Here is an 18,248-nt window from a genome sequence, read left to right on the forward strand (position 1 = left end):
TCACTGTCAGATATATGTGTTGCACGAAGTTTTGTCAGTGAACAGGTCACGGTTTCAATGTGACGAAAATGTTTTGACACAAATTAAATTTAAATGCTGAAGTGAAACTAACAGTGTGTGTGTGTGTGTGTGTGTTTTGACACAAATTAAATTTAAATGCTGAAGTGAAACTAACAGTGTGTGTGTGTGTGTGTGTGTGTGTGTGTGTGTGTGTGTGTGTGTTCACATCTTCCATGCTGCAATTGTTGAAAATAACACTGACGTCTCATTTTAAGATACATTTACCAAAATTACATAAAAATGTCTTGAAATACTAAAGAATAAATTTATTCAATAAAATTGCTATTGGCTTTAACCATGGCCTCCAGACGACTTTGGAATCTCCTGCAACTCTTCTGGACGATCGCCTTGTTTAAATTGGTGAATGCTGCCATAATCCTTGTCTTCAGTAGATCTTTGGTGTTACAAGGAGTTCGGTTGGTCTCTCGCTCAACTGCGCCCCCCACAAGGGGGTTGCAGTCTTGAGAGTTAGGTGGCCAGATGTTAGGGGTGATGTGATCACAGAAATTGTCTGATAGTAATGACTGGATTCTCCTGCTTGTGTGGCATGGTGCAGAGTCCTGTTGCCAGACGTAGGATCTTCCAACAGCTACCCTTTTGACCCAGGCATTTGATGTAGACCTCCGTATTGAGTCTGAGGTCGTGTGGGAAGCTGAATGGAGGCATAACATCGCCATCCCTAGAGATCACTCCAAACGCCATGATGTTGACTAGGTGCTTGATGTTCATCTCTTTCGGTAAATGTTTTGGGGACACGGCAAGCCAACGGTTGTTCTGTGTGTTCACCATCTGTTCATACTGGAGCTTACGGAGCGAATGCCAAGCAATGCAGCATGTCGATTCTGAATTTCTGGCAGATTGAATTGCGTCATGATGCTTTTCTCACAGACGGTGCCCAACTGACCCTACTATACTGTGTTATCGACAAAATCAAAAACAATGCGCATGCGCGAAATTAAACATAAAATGGCGACAATTTACCCATTGCACCCTGTGTGTGTGTGTATATACATACTCACATACATACAGGGTCTTACAGATAAATTGAGACAACTTTTACTATGCATAAAACTAATTATAAATATTAAAATAATTGTAGTAGACAGAAATAATTTTAATGTAGCATTTATTACAACAAACCCATTTATCACTCAACATCGCAATTATTGATTTTACAAAAGAACGAATTTTTTTTGCAACTGCCGCAACTTCCGCTTCTTTTGATTTTGTAAGTCGCACGTGCGATGCAGGTCTTCAAACTGTTGACACTCGAGTGTGGTGAAGCATTGGTCCTTATTTGAAGTACGCTCCATAAAAAGTAATCGAGATGTTGCGATTTGGGCTATTACTGGGCCACATGTTGGCCCTCACAAAATATGGCACCTTCTTACCAAGGAAGGCTTGTGTTGCTTTTAACCCATGACATGGAGTAGAATCCTGGATAAGCACCACATTGTCAAGCCCAAATTTCTGTTCCATAAAGGTGACAAAGATGTCCAGATAATCCTTTGAGCCGATCTTCAAGCTAGACTCAATGAAGTGTGGACCCATGACACTTCCATCACTCGCCACGACTCCAAATACCATTACAGAGGCACCATTCTTAGTCTGAAACAAAAGGGCGATGTCAGGAGATTTGTATGCAATCACTCGAGAATTTCTGGGATTCACCTCTGCGTCCACAGTGACATTCTCAACCACAAACACGAAAGTTTTTCCTGAACCTTGGTGGATGACTGAATCTTTGGACATCTCTCGGCTCTGATTCCTTTGGCCTTGGCTGTTAGAAGGTGACGGCGTCGTCAAACATAGCCAGTCATGCCAAGGTTCCCGTTCACATCTCTGGACACCGTGGAAATGGACACATTGCATTTCTTTGCAAGAGTTGTCATGGATATGGATGGGTTGGCTTCAATCGAGCGTTTGAAGCCAGCGAGAAACTTTGGATTGTACTTGGAATCACTTCGAGTCTTGTGTTCTTTTCTGTCAATCTTTCCCTCTCCTTTAAATTGTTTATACACACGATTAACTGTTGCTTTTGGAAGTTTCGTCAACAATTTTATCGACGGTGTACCCGGCGCGCGGCAAAAACGACAATGGCGGAACGATTCTGTTGTTCCATAACTTTCTGTTGTCGAATCAGTTTCATATTTACCTGAAAAATAAAAAGGATGAGATTTTCAAGCAAGCAAGTTTTTTTTCAAAAAATGTAACGTTAAACCCACTAAGTCAACTGCTTAAAATTAGTTTCAATTTATCTTCAAGACCCGTGTGTGTGTGTGGGGGGGGATATTAGTACAATATACGATTGAGGCTAAAATCCATTCTATTAATGAAATGTAACGTGTCTTGAATGGCCCAACAATGCAGAGTGGACTATAATAACTTATTATTTAAATTATCGATATAATAATATTTCGGAATATAAAAATTCCTTCTTCAGATATTGCTAGGAATTCATCGGGTCACCGCAATAATCGGTTTTCCAACGGTTACTGAATTTTTTTTTTCGGAAGCGTCTCTACAGTGGTCCCACAAATCTCCTTCCGGAATTCCTCATGAGAAGTGCGTGAGGGCAGCCATGTCTCAAGCTCGTGTGTGTTGGCACATCCGCAGCGCTGCTTCTAAGTTATGCGTTATACATGCAGTATAATCCATGAGCTTGTTACCAGAAATGAACTTACACGCATCCAGATGTAGCTAAATAATGTGTTGATTGTTAATTTCCAGCCTGTTGTTAGTTTGGGGCCTTAGTCTTATGAGGATAACTTCCTTAGTTCTTAGATTACCCAAATTTCTATCATTGGCCCCAATTTTGACTGTTATGCTTTTGTCGGTGTTCCGGCATCTGTCTAGATATTTTCTGAAGGAGGAGGCTCTCGTGTTTAGATATTCTCTGATGCGAATGTGTAACGGTCTTGTTGTGCCACCCACATAGAACATTGTATTCTATACACAACATCTACCCGTTGGCATAAATCTGTGTCACAGGGGGCAATTAGCTAGTGTGCATGATTAGTGTCCCTTGCTCCTTTTTTGCCAGGTCTCTTCTCAGCGAGGAGCCAGAGTGGGTTAGTTGTATGTCAAATCCTCTTCTGGTGGCTGTAGTTATCCTCTCGCTAAAATGGGGTATTTTAAGGAAGCATGTGTTGCTGGGTTTTCTGTGTGTTCGGCGTGTTTGTCGTCGTGGGTACTTAAGACGATTTACAATGGATCTAGGGTACCCGTTTGTTTTCAATATATCTAGGAAGTGTGTGGTGTGGGTCACCTGGTCTTCTGTCCTGCTGCACTTGCTCTGGATGCGTGTAAGTTAATTTCTGGCGTATCCTATTTTGGCACCGAGTGGAAGGGCTGAATTGTATTAGACAAACATATCTCCACTGACTGCTTCTCTGTAGAACTTGGTGTGGATATCTCCTTCTGTTATTTTCAGTTGGAAGTCAAGCAGCGATAGGGATCCAGTGTTGTCGAGATGTTCTATAGCGAACCGTATATTCATGTCCATATTGTTGAACGTCGTGAATATTCTGTCAGCCTCTTCACGGAAGGATGTGAGTAGGAGGATGTCATCTACGTACCTGGTGAAGAAGGCGCATGAGCGGCAGATGTTGAATGCTCGGTGTTCCGGATGGTTCATACAGGTGATGGCCAGTAGCCCCAAGAGACTGGATCTCATTGGGGACCTGTTGTCTGTAAGTATATGTGATCATGGAAAGAGAAGCACGTGTTGTCTACGATGAAGGACAATAATTTATATATATTTTTCAAATAGAAATCAAATTCTTGCAATGGAGTTAACAATCTTTAATCTACGCAGCTAACTTCGGCTGTCGATTTACTACTTACGTTTAGACTTTAAATCTTCGACAGTCTTACAGAATTTTTTATAGTTTTAAATATAAATATAGGCGTAGGAGTGGCTGCGTGGTAAGTAGCTTGCTTACCAACCACATGGTTCCGGGTTCAGTCCCACTGCGTGGCATCTTGGGCAAGTATCTTCTACTATAGCCTCAGGCCGACCAAAGCCTTGTGAGTGGATTTGGTAGACGGAAACTGAAAGAAGCCCGTCGTGTATATATATATATATATATATATATATGTGTGTGTTTATATGTTTGTGTGTCGGTGTTTGTCCTCCCAACATCGCTTGACAACCGATGCTGGTGTGTTTACGTCCCCGTAACTTAGCGGTTCGGCAAAAGGGACCGATAGAATAGGTACTAGGCTTCCAAAGAATAAGTCCTGGGGTCGATTTACTCGACTAAAGGCGGTGCTTCAGCATGGCCGCAGTCAAATGACTGAAACAAGTAAAAGAGTAAAAGAGAGAATGGTTAATTAATGTAAAATAATGAGATACGAATTACAGCAGTGGTTCAATTTATCCTCTCTCTCGTGTCATGTCTGTATTACAGAAATCGATGATCAAGAACCTCCATGATTAATTTTAAAGATCCGTGGATTTTCTTGGAAAAATACAGCAATTGTTTCTTCTCTTCTGTTAGTTTGTTTACGGTTTATTCCACTGGTTTCCTGATTTTCTGAGTTTATCGTTGACGTACGGGGCCTATTTAACTGTTGGGTAGGGTGACTGGTACATATAACATCAGGGCACCTCCACACAGCACGGGGTCCGTTGACACATATCTAGGAACCATCTGTTCTCCTAATCTTGTATATCTTGGGTACAGATCTGTCTTCTGCTATTTGACTTCTAATTGGGCCCTTGACGTGTACGACAACCCCAAATCAGAGCAGATATGCGAGTCGTAACTCCATATTCAATTACTGCTTCTCATTTGCTCGGCAGACAGTCAGACCGTCATTTTAAAAATGTTTTTGTTAGATATTGTTATTGATTTTACTCTTTTACTTGTTTCAGTCATTTGACTGCGGCCATGCTGGAGCATCGCCTTTAATCGAGCAACTCGACCCCGGGACTTATTCTTTTGTAAGCCCAGTACTTATTCTATCGGTCTCTTTTTGCCGAACCGCTAAGTGGCGGGGACATAAACACACCAGCATCGGTTGTCAAGCAATGCTAAGGGGACAAACACAGACACACAAACATACACGCACATATATATATATATATATATATATATATATATATATATATATACACACATATATACGACGGGCTTCTTTCAGTTTCCGTCTACCAAATCCACTCACAAGGCTTTGGTCGGCCCGAGGCTATATAGTAGAAGACACTTGCCCAAGGTGCCACGCAGTGGAACTGAACCCGGAACCATGTGGTTGGTAAGCAAGCTACTTACCACACAGCCACTCCTGCGCCTATTTGTTGAATAAAATGTGTAGGAAAAAAGCCGCAATAATTATGCACCAACCCAATATCATGAACAATATCGTAGAACGTATTAAATAAATAAATTTATGAATACAATTCACATGGAATATTTTTTTTATAGAATACAATAAGTAAAGATTACAAAAAAGTTTCTTTTTTGTTTTATAAATTGCATAAGAAATCGGATAAAGCCCTTTGGCAGCTTGGCGGATTTGAGCAAGTGAGTAGGAGGTCAAAAAATAAAAAAAATAAATAGGTCAATAATTATATATAAAAAAAGAAATATCCTTTGCATGAGAGGCGGTGAAAAGCGTAGATAAAAAGTAAATCTGTTTAAGTCTGGAAATATAAAATATTACAAATCTTATGAATACTGTATGTCTATAAAATAAATGCTGTAGCATGGGCACAAATGAATACCTCAGACTAGTAAATAACTTAGTGAAGGTGCATGGCTTAGTGGTTAGGGTACACGGCTCACGATCGTGGGTTCGATTCCCAGCGGTGCGTTGTGTCCATGAGCAACACACTCTATTTCACGTTACTCCAGTTCACTCACTTGGCCAATATGAGTCGTACCTGTATTTCAAAGGGGCCATCCTTGTCACATTGTGTCACACTGAATCTCCTTGAAAACTACGTTAAGGGTTACGCGTGTCTGTGGAGTGCTGAACCACTAGCATTTTAATTTCATGATCGGATCAACTGGAACCCTCATCGTCATAACTGACGGAGAACCACTTTTTTAATAAATAGATAACAATAAAGCATATTTAACTCCTTGATTCTCCGTGTAACCATAGGAAAATCGTAAGAGTGTCAGTTTAACTCCGGTTTCTGGAGTGTTTGTGTGGTGTGAATGATTCTAACCGATATAGGACGGTTAACTATGGCAGATAAGTTTAACAGAAAGGTTGATTATTCCCTGTTCATTATTTAAATAAAGCAACGCAAGGAGAATTAAACTGTTTTCCTATTCGCTGGCATTGTGAAACAGCATCCGTCAGATGTGAGCTGACTACTTGTCAGCCATTAGTTGTATATTGTAGTCCTACAGTCAATTCACTTGTATAGAAGCATGTAATAAACACCAAAGCTTATTACGAACAAACACAAAAACAACAACCGCCAACACCACTACGACAACGATGACGACAAAAATCAACAACAAAAGAAACAAAGAAAGAAACTGTTTAATGTACATACAAACATAAGTAGTTGATCTATAGAATGAAAACACATACAACTACGGAGTCTGTTTGGTTTCGAATGCTAGTGTATATTTGTATTTCTATCCACGCTTCTTTAGTTTGTCGTTTTCTTCTGCCATTCAAACGACCGCCATTGTATCGTCTGCGTTGAAACAGCTCTCGTCTGCTTTCTAAGACAACCGGCCGCCATTGTTGTGTATTGAGTTTTAATTGTGACCAGTCGTGTTAGGAAAAGTTATAAACTAATTTGCTTCGTTTTCGTTCGACGCCTTCACCATCATCACTACCAACATCATCATCGTCATCATCATTATTATTGAGACTATCGCCTATGGTTTGGAAAACTACTTCAGTTACTGAATAAGAAAGAATGGGGAGGAGGACTGGGTGGTATCTTGAAACTATCAAAGAAACATGCCTGGATTTGTTTCCAAGACAAACGTGTGTTCATGCTGACATGCAAATGAATTACACACACACACACACACACACACACACACAATACGTGTGCGCGTTTATGTGTGAGTGACATGTCTCCTGGGTGACTGCATGTATGTTTATATATATATATATATATATATATATATATGTATATATATATATATGTATATATATGTATAATGAATATATGTGCAACAAGAATGTGCGAGTATATATGTGACCATGTGCATATGTGGATGCATGCATATACACACACCTACACACGAGTCCATATGTATATTTTTGAGCGTGTATGTACGTGTGTGACTGTGTATATATGTGGATATGTTTGTGTATATATATATATATCTTAACACTCAATTACACCCACTCCCATATATATATTATATATATATATATATATATATATATATTATATATATATTATATATATATATATAATATATATACACACACACACACACACACACACACACATATATATATATATATATATATATATATATATATATATATATATATATTATATATATTATACACACACACACGTATGTCCATATAGCAGATGTTCATACGTATATCAGGGAGTCTTCGGTAGGTAAAAGGCTTAGATTTATTTATGGGAAGAAGGCAGAGTTTCACATATGTAAATACAGTGACCAGAAAACATATCGATTAACTAGGATTACCAATGCAATTAGTTGACGAAAACTTCCTTCGGGACACTTTGAATTCTAAAAGCAACAAGCGGGAGAAGTAAATCCAGTAAAACCAATTTAATAAAATTTTAAGAAATAAGGAACAACAAACATATTTCAACACAATGGCTTCTTCATCGTCGCGTATTGTACACAGTTGCCCCCCCCCCCCCCAACACACACACTGAATATCGTTAGCCTCATAAAGATTTTATAAACTTCTCGAGAGAACGTGAAATGATTTTTATTTTGGAATATCCCGAAACATATAGAAACTGTAAATAAAAGCATGTGAATATTTTGTTTTAAAACGCTTTTTCAATAGAAAAAGACGAAAGCTGACCGTGGGACCAATAATAGTTGATTGTGATTCGTACTGTAATGTCTGAAGAAGTGAATGAATTGTAATTTACGGCATGAATTGCATAGCTATATGTACTTTGAAATAAATGCCGTTCGTTTATCGAAACGTACGTAACATTTATTTGACTTCTCTTTTCCTCTAATAGCAATAATAATAATTATTATTATTTATGTGGTGAATTACAAGAATCGTTACCGCGCCGGACGAAGTGCTTAACAGTATTTCTTCCAACTTTACATTCTGAATTTCAATACTTCTGGGGACAACTTTGCCTTTCATCCTTTCGGGGACGACAGAATAAGGTCCAGTTACCCACTGGGGATTCTGTAACCAACTGAACCCCTTCCTCAGAATTTCAGGCCTTGTACCAATAATAAAAAAGATTATTATTTACATTATTTACATTTGACGGATATTGTTTGTTGTTAACACAACGTTTCGGTTGATATACTCTCCAACCTTCATCAGGTGTCTTGGGGAAATTTCGAACCTGAGTTCTCATTCCTCGGGTATTTTTCGGTGTAATTATAATTATTATGGTCACAGGTGGGAAACTACCACCTGTGTCATCTCTTGTGAAAAGTAAGAGACTCCAGTTTGCTGGACATTGTTGTAGAGCTGAAAAAGAGGTAATTTCTACTCTTCTCCTCAGGAAGCCATCTACTCGCAATACCATAGGGCGCACACTCCCCTACACTGATGTAATCTCCAGGGATACAGCATCCAGCAACAGGACCTCTGTAATGCTATGATGGACCGTGAAGTCTGGCGTAACATGGTAAATTCCATTGTCTCGACCACGGTCAAACAATGATGATGATGATGGTCACAGCCTGGAATCGGACTCGGAATCTTTGGGGTTAGTAGCCCACGCTCTTAACCACTATGCCATATGTCCGTGGACATATAGAACAGGATTATTATTATTATTATATTATTATTATTATTATTATTATTATTATTACTACTATGTTACTTCTCCGAGCTCTCGGCCTCACCTGCTCGGATTGATTCTGTGAGAGAGGACAGCAACCTGTTAACAGATGTTTTACGGGGTCTCTTTCCACAAATTATAACCTTTGGTACATGGATGTTAACTTATCGTGGAAGATTCTCCCCACCCAAGCACCAATCTCAAAACCCCAGCTGTCCTCAACAGAGCAGTTTCCGCCCTCATGTCAATTTCTCCGACGTATTTCTCGGCCCAGTTGTTAGTGCTCCGAGTGTCCCTAAAACTACTGGGTTAACAGTCACTCCCCTCATTACTCACATTCTTGCAACTTCCTCTTTTAGTAGTCTGTATTTCTCCATCTTTCCCAGTTCTTTGTCATCTACTCATGCATCTCCAGGTATGGCAATATCTATGATCTTGGATAAGACGGCGAGCTGGCAGAAACGGTAGCACGCCGGGTGAAATGCTTAGTGGTTTTTCGTCTGCCGTTACGGTCTGAGTTCAAATTCCGCCGAGGTCGACTTTGCCTTTCATTCTTTCGGGGTCGATTAAATAAGTACTGGTAACGCACTGGGGTCGATATAAACGACTTAATCCGTTTATCTGTCCTTGTTTGTCTCCTCTGTGTTTAGCCCCTTGTGGGTAGTAAAGAAATGGGTATTTCGTCTCCCCTTACGTTCTGAGTAGAAAAGAATATCCATGATCTTGGTTTCTTTTTTTCTTTAACCCACCACAACAATGTCTATAAATTATTATTATTATTATTATTATTATTATTATTATTATTATAGTATACATTTTTACTTATTTCATTCATTTAACTGCGTGATTGAGCAAATCGACGACGGTGCTTTCTTGGTCTCTTTTGTCGAAGCTTACGGTAATGAAACAAACATGGATGTCTCATAATTGTAAAAAAAAATAAACAATTCTTCACGAAAGTTTGCAGAGACAGGTTTCCGATGGACTCGATCGCGATTATATTAAAATTTAGAAAAATATTGTGGTACAGGCACAGGTGTGGCTGTGTGGTAAGAAGCTTGCTCCCATCCACATGATTCCGGATTTGGACCTACTGCGTGGCGGCACCTTTGGGACTAAGTGTCTTCTGCTCTAAACTTGAGCTAATAAAGCCTTGCGAGTGGATTTGGTGGACTGTCACATATATATATGTATGTGTGTGTGTGTGTGTGTGTGTGTGTCTGACCGATTTGTGTTGGTGTTTACGTCTCTGTAACTTAGCGGTTCAGCAGAAAAAATCGATAGAATCAGTAACCAGCTTTTACAAAAATAAGTACTGTGGGGTCGATTGATTCGACTAAAAATTCAATGCCGTAACCCCAGCATGGCCGCAATCCAACGACTGAAATAAGTAAAACAGAGATACATACATGCATACATATATATATATATATATATATATATATATATATATATATATATATATATATATATATATATATAGGAGATGTACTTGCATAGCAGTGAAACGAAAACAATTGCAGCGTGGAAGGTCTTTGTAAGCCATTTAAGAAACACACAAAAACCGTTAGATTCACTTCAACATTTAAATTTAATTTGTCAAAATATTTTCATCGTTAACAGGTCGTGGTCTCAAAGCGAGGAAAATATCTTGACAAATTAAATTTAAATGTTGAAATGAATCTAACGGTTTTTGTGTGTTTCTTAAATGGCTTACAAAGACCTTCCACGCTGCAATTATATATATATATATATATATATATATAGTTAATCCAAACAAGAAAGCACAAAAAAACACAACAACGCGAGGACGTGGAACAAATATAGTATTATTGGACGCTCAGGAAAGAAGGAGGGTTTAACGTTTCGAGCGGAGCTCTTCATCGGAAACATAGGAGAAGGAAAGATCCAGAGAAGGGAAGACAGAGGGAAAAAAATCGCCAACGGTACACACGCGGTTACATTTTGATATATATATATATATTATATATATATACATACTGGAAATATACAAATGAGAAATTTCTTAATCTATACATATAAAGCTGAAGTTGTCTGTGTGTGTGTGTGTGTGTGTGTGTGTGTGGCAGGTTTGGTAGCCTTTAACTAACACTATCTTTTCCGAGACCAAAATTGAGAGTATGATAGAAGAAGGCTCGCTCTTCCTTCCGTAGAAGAAAAGAATTCAAATCGGACCATGTTAACACCAAAAAATATTTACATCAAAAAGGCGCTTTTTTTCTATGAAAATCCCTATTTTTTACGAATTTTTGACCGCTGTGTCGCTATTTTTCGGTGTATTTCAACCAGAAAAATGTTCACTTAAAGAGAATAACAAGCTACATAATGTAAACTTTTTACTTTTCAAAAAAGCTTGAAACTGTCAAAACTTTAACGCGACATCAATGTCTGCCGTTTTAAGCGCAACTAAAAAACAAACTCGAGCAACGCCGGGCTATACTGCTAGTTTTAGTCTAAAGTAATAAATACTGTTCTTCTAAAAATTTAGTGTTCCTTTCATTTTGTATAAACACTAAAACATTTGGTAAAAGTGGAATTTTGATCCTTGTTACCTATTCCTTATTTCATGATATTAGCCACGATGGCAAACATACTTCCATTGTGAACCGTCATATAACGTGAAATACTATTTGAGCACCAAACAGCATTAATTTAAATAAAGGAGTGTACATTTATATTTAACACGTTCATGTACATTCAAACGTGGCAAGGGCTTTACAGCAGAAATCTCCCATGCGAGAGAAGTTCTCTTTAAAGACTATGGTAAGAATACCACTGGACCATGAACGATGCCACTGGAGCGTAGGAGCCGAGTTTCTGTGCTTCCTCAAATACACACACCGAATACGTCGTGTGTGTGTAAGCATTTGCCTATATATAAGCATGTGTGTATCTGTGGCTATGCATGTTTGCCTTTTGCCTCTGTCAGGCTGTGGCCATGCTGGGGCACTGCGTTGAAGTACTTTTAGTAGAATAGCTTGACACCAGCACTTATTTTTGCTTTTAGCCTGATGCTTAGTCTATCGATCTCCTTTGCCGAACCAACACCAGTTGCCAAGCAGGGATGGAACACAAATACACACACACACACACACAAATATATTAATATATATATATATATATATATATATATATATATATATATATATATATATATATATATTATATATATATATATATAATATATATATATATATGTGTGTGTGTGTGTTGTGTGTGTGTGTGTATACGCGCACATATACATACACATAGGCACAGGAGTGGCTGTGAAGTAAGTAGCTTGCTTACCAACCACATGGTTCCGGGTTCAGACCCAGTGCGTGCCATCTTGGGCAAGTGCCTTCTTACTATACCCTCGGGCCGACCAAAGCCTTGTGAGTGGATTTGGTAGACGAAAACTGAAAGGAGCCCGTCGTGTATGTATATATATATATATGTGTGTGTTTGTGTGTATGTTTGTGTGTCTGTGTTTGTCCCCCAACATCGCTTGACAACCGATGCTGGTGTTTACATCCCCGTAACTTAGCGGTTCAGCAAAAGATACCGATAGAATAAGTACTAGGCTTACAAAGAATAAGTCCTGGGGTCGATTTGTTCGAGTAAAGGCAGTGCTCCAGCATGGCAACAGTCAAATGACTGAAACGAGTAAAAGAATAAATACACACGACGAGCTTCTTTCAGTTTCCATAAACCAAATCCACTCGCAAGGATTTGGTCGGCGTGAAAGCTTTAGTAGAAGACACTTGCCCAAGGTGCCATGCAGTGGTACTGAATCCGGAACCATATGGTTGGGAAGCAAGCTTTTTATTACACATCCACGCCCCCCCCCCACACGCACACACGTATGTAGAGGAGTGTGTATCTGGCCATATATTTGTACGTATATTTAATGCGTGCGTGAGTATGTATTTATGTTTATGCGCGTGTGTATTATGTATGCATGAATATGTAATTCGATATTAGTTTGGGAAAAAAGCCCCGTCGCACTTCAAGGTGGGTAAGAAACGAATGTCCCTTTAATCAAAATAATATCACCCCTCATTGGGTAGCATAATCCAATGTTTGGCAAATTGGCGATTCCTTGGATGTAAAACTCTTCAGGTTTCGAAGTGAAGAAAAACTCAACGTCATTTAACCCCTCCACAATTAATAAACGGTTTTTCCTTCAAATAATGTTGTTGCTATAATTAAAAAATGTGGAGCAAGATCAGGACAAGAAGGAGGCTGAGATAAAAAAACTTTACGTTTTTTTTTTGTGCTTTGTGATTCGGACAATATGCGGTCCTGCACTATCATCATGTACGAGCAACATTCCTTCGTGTTTTATCAGTGATGGACACTTTTACTGCAACTATTTGCTGCGTAATGGTTTCCAATTGATGACGGTATTTCTCTGCTCTAACTGTTACGTTTTGGCTGAACACTTTACGATGGACGACAACCTTTCATCTTCCACCACACATAAAGCAAAATCTTTTTCGGGTGTAGTACTTAGTGCATATCTATGTGTATATTCATATACGTGGATTTCAATGATGACTTTCCAGCCAAGCAAGAGTAGACAACCTGTCACCATACACTTCATGGTTTTGTAACTTACGCTAACCAATAACATCAATTAACAGCCTCGATCTTCTTGAATAAAGTAGGACTACACTAATGGACAAATGTAACTGCTAACAGCACTATTCTTCAATTGAAACTCAGTATACTGTCGAATAGTTGGCCTGTAATTGATATGTGTATGTATATACGTTGAGATGTACTACGAAGAGAATACACAATTTCGTGACTCGACAGCTGTTTCAGGAAACTCGAACTTACGTAATAATCGTAATGTTCATGACTTGCAAATGGAATGTGCAGAAGGTTGTTGGTATACAACTCGGAAACAGCCAGCCAGAGATATTACTATAATTCATCGAGAGAAAGTTGACAAAAACCGGACTTGTTATATCTACGGGTGACTGTTTAATGGTAGCATAATCAAAACGTTTTGCAAGTTCCATTAACAAATAATGAATATCCAAGCTTCCTGAAATAGCTGTGTGTGTGTATGTGTATATTTTCGTCGTCATTCAACCTGCTCGAGACAATAGCCAAATCCCACTCAAATTTTACCCAGACGTCTTTGATGGATAATGTGTACCTGATTTCCCAGCAATTATAAAAAGACAGGACGATCACGTATGGACAATCAGGTCTGATTTACGAATACAGTGCAGTTCCGGAAATGCGAAACTCGGAATAGTGTCATTGGATAGCCTCGGTTTTGTATGAGTCTGCAAACTTAGGGAACTTGGATTGAGTGCTTTTATCCAATCATTTGTAAATTCAAATATACGAAAGAACATGTGTGTGTACATTTGTGTGTGTGTATGCTTGTGTGATGCTTCTGTGTGTGTGTGTGTGTGTGTGTGTGCTTGCGTGTTTGTTTGCGTGTGCTTGCGTGTTTGTGTGCGTGCTTGCGTGTTTGTGTGTGTGTGCGCATGTCTGTGTGTGTGTATGCTTGCGTGTTTGTATGCTTGTGTGTGTGTGTATGCTTGTGTGTGTGTGTGTGTGTATCCTTCTGTGTGTGCGCATGTCTGTGTGTGTGCATACATAGCTATGTACTTATGTATTGAAGGTACGTAACTTAGTGGTTAGGTTAATCGGCTCACTATAGTAAGGCCACGAGTTCGATTCCCGTCGGTGCCTGGTGACCTTGAGCAAGACACTTTATTTCACGTTGCTCCAGCCCACTCACCTGACAAAAGTGAGCTGTACCTGTAATTCAAAAAGGGGCCAGCCTTGTCACACTCTGTGTCACGCTGAATCTCCCCCAAGAACTACATTAAGAGCTACACATGTCTGTGGAGTGCTCAGCCACTTTCATGTTAATTTCACGAGCAGGTTATTCCTTTGATCGGATCAACTGGAACTCTCGTCGTCGTAACCGACGGATGGCCAGTTACGTGTGTATGTGCGTGTGTACGTTTATTATGTTTGTGTGTATGTATGTGTGTGTATATGTACATGCGTATGTGAATAGGTCTATACATATTACATATATACACTCATTCATAGCTGTATTAATTTATACCTTATACACACGTCCTTTCATACAACGGTTTGCTTTCATCTCTTAGATAAATTACTTGGACGATTTTGTGTTGTGTTGGGTTTTTTTTTTATCTAGTCCAAACCACCACCACCACCACCACATTCAACAGTTATTCCTTAATGGTGTTTTACCATTTTCTCCAGTGTGATGGCTTTGTCAAAGACAAAAAAAAACATACACAAAGAAAACTGTCAAAGAAAGGAGAATTCACAAAGTTTTACATGTGATCACGTCTGCCCTTTACATTTTGCAAAGGTGTATATGTGTGTATATATATATATATATATATATATATATATATATATATATATATATATATATATATATATATATATATATATAATTGTGTGTGTGTGTGAAAGAGAGAGAGAGAGGCGCTTGCATGGCGGTGTGGCTAAAAAAGCATGCTTTACAAACTCATATTTTCATGATCGATCCCATTGCACAGCACATTGGACAAGTGTCTTCTATTGTAAGCCGAGGTTGACCAATGCCTTGTGGGGGAATATGGTTGACGGATTCTGTATTGAAGCCAATCGTATGTGTGTGTGGATATATTTCTTTGTGTGGAGACGCAATGGCCAGCGGACTCGCGGTCATAGGTTCGCGGTTTCGATTCCCAAGCAGGGAGTTGTGAGTATTTATTGAGCGAAAACACCTAAAGCTCCACGGGACTCCGGCAAGGCTTGGTAGCGAACCCTGTTGTATTCTTTCACTACAACTTTCTCTCACACTTTCTTCCTGTTTCTGTTGTACCTGTGTTTCAAAGGGGCCAGCCTTGTCGCACTCTGTGTCACGCTGAATCTCCCTGAGAACTACGTTAAGGGTACAAGTGTCTGTGGTGTGCTCAGCCACTTGCACGTTAATTTCACGAGCAGGCTGTTCCGTTGATCGGATCAACTGGAACCCTCATCGTCGTAACCGACGGAGTACCGTAGTAGTATTTCTTTGTTTGTGTTTTCCCCATTCTGCTTGAGAAACGGTGTGAGTTTGTTTACATTCCTGCAACTTAGGAATTCGACAGAAAAGAATATAGAATAAGTATCGGACTTAAAGATAGGTTCTGGGGTCGATACGTTCGACCAAACTGTTTGAGGTGCGCCTCGATATGGCCCCATTCCGGTGACTGCAAGAAGATAAAACGAACGAAAAGTTCTCAATACTTTGTGTAATTCATTTCAAATCGCATCAACATATTATTCACCAAAATTTGATTGGTTACCAAAAACTCTGAGGAAACACAATCATCTTTTCTAGTGTTACTCAACGAACACGCGATATTTTCATGTCTTTAGTATCATGTGTGTAAAATACACTTCCGCAAGGCAGATGATAGTTTTAGGGTTGATAGTAAACAATGTTTTATACGCCGCAATCTGTTGTAGAATGGCTTTCATTTCGATGATTAAACTATTTTAACCTGTTGATATTTGAAATTTTTGAAGAAATACCGTTATAAACGTTTGCAAGAATTTCTTATGATTTTATGTTCAAAATTGCACAAGCTGAAATAAAGCGCTTTACATTTGTACGAGACAAGACTCTCGTCTCTGGAATACTTACTTAATGGGAAACATGTTCTATATTGAACTAATCGATTTTTTAATTATAATAGCAATATTAATGAAATGGTGGCGCTTTCTGCTAAGTACCTGAAGGTTGCGAGAATGTTCCTTTAAAATAATTTTCACTGAGTTCGCGATATCTTATTGCTTCACTGATTTTTGTAAGAGAAAACACAACTTGATAAACTAATATTTCAGAACGATACATGCCGTTGGTACTTTAGCTATTAAGAGTGTTATAATTGCATAGATGAGAATTTTGGGTGTTAGGTTTGTAAATCTTTCTCGTTTTACATTGGTTATGGAAGCAGTGGCGTTTGTTGTGCAACTATAGTTCATCAAAACGCGATTTTTACGTCTACGGCTTATATTGATGGTTCACAATGAAGATTCTTGTTAATAAGCATTAAAAGAAAAGAAAAACATTTAAACTATACGGAGGATTATACCATTTAATATTCTGCTTTTCTATTTCTGCACTGCATATAGAGTGTTTTATTCTAACGACATTCTTTCTACTATGCGCACAAAACCTGAGATTTTAGTGGAATGGACCGAGTGAAGCACTGCGCCATTGACCAAGGCACATCATTTCCCGTTGTTCACCAGCTGACAACTGGTGCACCCTTAGCTTTAACTGTTATATCTACGATGTTTCGTTGCATCGATGATGGGGAAACTTAGAGGTTGTCTATATCAGATCACGACAATACGTGTACCTAAAACAATTAGCGAAAGTTTCGTACGATCTACCAGGTTATGCTGACTTGCAAGTAACTCTAAACACACACACACACACACACACACACACACACCACACACACACACACACACACTCGCGCGCGCGCAGAGACGTATGCGTGTCTGTGGTAAGAAGCTTGCATCACAACCACATAATTCTGGGTTCAATTCTACCGCATGTTACCTTGGGCAAGTGTCTTCTAGTATAGTCCCAAGCCTACCAAAGCATTGTGAATGGATTTGGTAGACGGAAACCGAAAGAAACTCGTCGTGTGTATATGAAAGAAATACAAATGCAGAGATAGAGGTACATCCACCGATGGAAACTTTCCTTTAAGACATTTAAAACAAAATAGCCCGACGATATATCATTAATGATGACAATGTAAATAATTGCAAGTAGAAGAAGAGCTAGATCAGCAACCGACTGAGCATGCGTGAGACTTTAGTAAAAAGAAACTACAGAAAGAGTCAGGAACAGAATAAGGTGAAGAAGTTTTTCGAGGGTACTGAATAAATATATATACATATATATATATATATGTGAGTAAACAGAAAATAGATAAATATTGATCAACAACAATTGACTAACATCAATTTTTATACAAACAAATAAATAATTATATATATGCATATATATATATTATATATATATATATATATATATGCATATATATATATATATATTATATATATATGCATATATATATATAATGCATATATATATATATATATATATATATATATATATACCGCGGCTAATTATCATGGATAATGCAATGTGACTAATGGTCATAATATT

Source organism: Octopus sinensis, linkage group LG2 (genome assembly GCF_006345805.1).
Source record: "Octopus sinensis linkage group LG2, ASM634580v1, whole genome shotgun sequence".
In the NCBI taxonomy this organism is placed as follows: Eukaryota; Metazoa; Mollusca; class Cephalopoda; order Octopoda; family Octopodidae; genus Octopus; species Octopus sinensis.